The 4,965-nt window shown below is 38.1% G+C and overlaps 1 pseudogene; it reads right to left on the reverse strand.

The window, feature by feature from the left end:
* Nucleotides 1-536: 536 nt before the first annotated feature.
* On the reverse strand, nt 537-614 carry LOC114685405 (annotated as a pseudogene).
* Between the last annotated feature and the right edge of the window lie 4,351 nt (nt 615-4,965).

Raw genomic sequence — 4,965 nt, forward strand, 5'->3', positions numbered from 1 at the left:
ACGGGGACAGGGCAACCACGGACCTCCCAGCCAGGAAACACGGTGTCAATCATCATCCTTTCAGGAAGTACAAAGGAAGAATGATAATAAAAAGATTGGTATTTATCAAATGATTTCTACCTTTCTCCTTTCACTATTTGTTATGTAGGATTCACATTGTTATGATAGTGTCTTAAGAAATCAAGTAAGATTTAAAAATTAAGGTCTTGACCCTCACTGGGGCTTAATCCATTCAGTATACTTCCCATGTGTACTTGGATTAAGTAAGTTTATATACATCTTTATACTAATACTTGTTAACAGACTTCCAGAGGTTCCACATGTAGCAGTAGCATTTGTGGTAAAAAAAAAATGTTTACTAGTTGATCTATGCCTCAAAAATTTGTTTTCATTTATATTTGTGAGAATATTTATAAAATGTTTCACTGATCCACTAATACTCATGAAACTGCTTGATTATAATGTCAGTACGGGCTCCACATGCCTAACGTTTATTGCCCAGTTAACAGGGGCACATAGGATGGATGTATGGTGATGAGAACCTCAGACACCCAGAATTGTAGTCATCGTCCGTGACTTATACTGCCACCCCAGACTTGGTCATCATCGGTCCTCTCTTTACTCTTTAAAGAAATGTTGTGACTTCATTCTCAGAAGAGTGTGATTTAAATGAGAATCATTTTACTAGTTGAACACTAGGACATTGATTAGACACTCTGGAAGGCTGCCCTGAGGTAATAAAATGGAAGGGAATTTAGTAGAAACACATTGGAGGCCAGGAGAGGATGACTGGGTCAAAAAATTGGACACTGGTAAAATGCCAGTACTTAACTACTGTCACAAATACTAGTAATGTACTCTGATGGGTGATGTTGTTCTGTACACTGTGAACATGTGCTGTTCTGAATGATCGATAAAAAAAGGTGTTTGGCCAATGGTGAGGCAGAATAAAGTTAGGTGGGACATTCTAACTAGAAAGAAAGGAGAAAGGCAGAGAGAAGAGGTGCTGCTAGCTGCTACCAGGAGAAGCAAGATGTAAAAGAACCAGTAAGCCATAAGCCACGTGGCAAAGTATAGATTTATAAAAATGGGTTAATTTAAGATATAAGAACTATATAGCAAGAATCATGAACCATTAGGCCATACAGTTTTGTAATTAATGTAAGCCTCTATGTGTTTATGTGGGTAAGAGTGGGTGCGGAGAGGGCGGGACACAGGAAAACTCAGCTACAGCACTCTGTCCATTTTTGCTTTAAGGGATACTCTTTTCTAAGCATTTAATCCTTTGAAAATTTTCCTTTCCTTAATTTTCCCATTATGCATTTCAGAGTGTCTTCCTTTCTGGATGTTTTTTCTCTATATGCATCAGTGTCCACTCTAGGGGACCAATGAACTTATGGGGCTTACTTTCTATGTATGGGTGAAGGGTTACTGATAGGATTGGGTACCCAAAAGCAGATACTCTTCAAAGTCTCCACCCAGCGTGTATAATGACTTTCCCATAGTTTCATAAGTGGATCTCTCCCTCCTTAGTCTCCCAGCCTATATACTCAAGCTCCTTCCCAAATCATGAGTCCACATATGATATGATTACCGACAACTGGCTTTAAGAGGGGCTGGATACTCAGAATGAAAAAGCTCAGCTGTGTTTGGTTGTACTCTAGGTTTCTGGGCTACACAACCACCAGTTCCTGGCCATCTAGGCAGTGTCAAGCAGAAGCTCCCTCTCATGGTGTGGGCCTCAAGTAAAACCAGATATTGGTTGGTCACTCCTACAAGTACTTCCCTACCACATCTTGCAGGCAAGGCAGATTGTAGATGGAGGGTTTTGTAGCTATGTTGGTGTTCAGGTTTCTCTTTCAGTTGCCTGAAGAGTACCTTCCCACACCAAAGAGACTGGAACATAGGGAAGAAGGCCCCATGCAGGCTCCAGTTTGATCTCTCTACATTCAATGAGTTGTGTGGCTGCTTTCTTCAGCAGTGGGGCCCACTGCCATATTCAGAGAGTAACCCTCTGTCTGAGCATCAGCCTGGGTTGTTCGGAGACCATGGGACTCCTTCATTCAACAACTCAACCAAATTCAACCCTGGCCTACCACTGGAACTTTGCCTGGCTACAAACGATGGTCAATTCATTCTGTTTCCTCCATAACTAAATACAACTGGCCAAAAAATATCAATAAAATGATTCCTAATGATATTCTCCTATACTTGTAGACTGGTGCCTTGTCCAATTGTCATCATAAAGGCTTCCTCCAGCAGCAGATGGGAATGGGTTCAGACACACAGCCAGACATTATACAGAGAGAGTGTCTAAACTGGAGTTCTCCATTGGGTCCCTCCCCTAGGAGATCAGAGAACCCCATAAAAGAGGTGGAAGAAAGATTGAAGGAGTTAAAGGGAATAGAGAACACCAAGAGAACATGGCTCACTGAATCAATGAAGCAGGGCTCATAGGGCTCTCAGAGACTGAAGCAGCAAGCATAGGGACTGTAAGCTTCTTCACTATGTCCTCTGTATACGTCATTGTTGCTAGTTTGGTGTTTCATGGGACTCCTAATAGTCCAGCCTAGATATGAGGACTTTTGCATTGTCTTAGTGTATCATGTTTTGTCCTGTTTGGTTGTTGTCTCTAGGAGGTCTGCTTCTTTCTGAAGGGAAAAGGACAGGGAGTGTATCCGGAGGAGAGGAGAAGAGGGGGAGCTGGGAGAAGTAGAGGGAAGAAAACCCTCTGGCATGTATTTTATGAAAGAAGAATCTATTTTCAACAAGGACAGGAAAGCTCAGCTGTGGGATCAACTTTATTAAGCAGGCAGAGTTGATGTTATGAAGAGAGTAGTTGATTGGTTTAGGACAGTTCTGTGTCACATTACCTTAATAAAAGAGAGCTGAATAGAAACTATATACTAAGACAATTAATTAAATTAATATTACCTGTGTACATACTGTTAAACTATGAGGTTTTAAAAGTTCCCAGGTAAATCTTATAGAAAACATAAGCAAATATTTAAATAGTATGTACACTCAATACCATATCTCTGCATTGGGTTTTAAATGACTGTGTACTGCAGACACAAAGAAGCAGCAAACACTTAATAAAACAGCATCAAATTGATGTTTGCAGCACCCAGTGTAACTTTATTAAGGAATCCCTGTTAAAACTAGGGTTATTAGATCCTTAGACAGAGAGTCCTCACTATCTTCTCTATAATGAGCATCCCATTTGCTGTTTTTACTAAGACATCTTTACATCATGACATAAAATATAGTATATATAAAAATATTATATATATATATATATATATTTACATTGAGCAAGAGATTTGCTAAGAGTTCAGTGACAACTACCTGAACAAAAAGCACCTGTCCTTCTTATAATCTGTACAGATTTGTCCAGAGGAGTCTTATCATCTTTTGTGCTGTGCACTGGGGACAGATTGACAATATACAGGAAAAAAAATAAATATATATTAGATTCCTGTACCAGACAGAACACTTGTTTTCAAGGGTCACCCTCTGGTATCTTTATCACAGGTGAGTGGCAGTTAGCAACCATCACTGAGGAAGATCAAGCCATCAGTAATATCTACTTTCACAAATGTCAACTCTTGGACTCTAGCTGGCTAGACTTCTGGTGAACATCACCCACAGTTAGTTTAGGTGTGTTTGTAAATGGAGATAGAAAACCTAAAAAAAAAAAAAAAACCTTAGTAATTACCCTCCTTCCTATACAGAGATCTAGTTGTAGAACAATATAATACTCTGTTAGTTTTCTATAGAGGCCACCTTTTATCCTCTAGTTTATATTCAGGCCAAGCCTGTGTATAAAATAAATAAAAAATATTCCTATCTTGAGGCACATGGATAGAACAGATACCAATGGGTAATGATACAGAGAGGAGGAGTCTTTACTGATAACCACTTATCTGTAAGACAAAAGAAGATGTATTGGAATGTCTTCCCTATCTTCATTATCTCCCTCTCCAGAGGAGCTTCTAGAGACTTCCTAGTTCTTGTTTCTTATCTCACTAGTGGCCTAGAGAAAAGAAGTCACCTATTAGATTAATGCTTTGCTTATATAGGCCTGGTACCTGTATCCCCCTTTTTTATTAGCAAACATGAGGAAGGAAGAGTCTGTTTCCAGTATACAAGCCTGCAGATATGACTCTTTAATAGCCTATGACTTTAATGAATGCTCTTTGTATGTTTTCTGGATTACATTAACCTGTTTGATTTGGATCCTTATCCAGCAAAACTCTGGGAATATGTATATACATACATACATACATACATACTACACATATGCATACATATAACAAATATATGTGATTATATATAATATAAATATATCACACAAAATATGTTATAATAAAAATATAAGATATATTACATATATAAAATATATTATATCATATTATTATATATTATATATATGTTTATGTATGTACATATATATTTTTCACCTCACATACAATCTTGGATTAACTACTCATAATTTAGAGATTACAGTACATAGGAAACATCTAAAATAATATAGAAAGACTTAATAGAAGAACATTTTTTTCCTTACCCTTTATATGATAGAAATTAGAATGTGAAAACAAAAGCAATCTTTCCAAGGGCATGGTGGTGCATTAATTAATGGACTTCAAGCATGGAGCAAAGGAGTGTTGAGTTTATTAGAGAAAAACAGCCTTGGAGATTCCAGGCAGAAAAAGCAGACAGGCATTAAGACCCAGTGTATCTGTATCTCCAGCCTTCTACACAAGCAAATGGATTCATCTTTGCATCCAGTTTCTGCAGAAAGTTGTCTATTACTTGAAAATCTAGTGTTTTGGTTCCCCTTGGGATCAGTCCCTTTCTGCGACTGTGATCTGGACTGACACAAATTCACATGTGATTTCCAAGTGTGAACATTTTATAGTGTCAGCTTCTTTTAGTACCTGACTAGTGTTAGAGGCACAT

This window comes from Peromyscus leucopus, chromosome X (assembly GCF_004664715.2).
Source record: "Peromyscus leucopus breed LL Stock chromosome X, UCI_PerLeu_2.1, whole genome shotgun sequence".
In the NCBI taxonomy this organism is placed as follows: Eukaryota; Metazoa; Chordata; class Mammalia; order Rodentia; family Cricetidae; genus Peromyscus; species Peromyscus leucopus.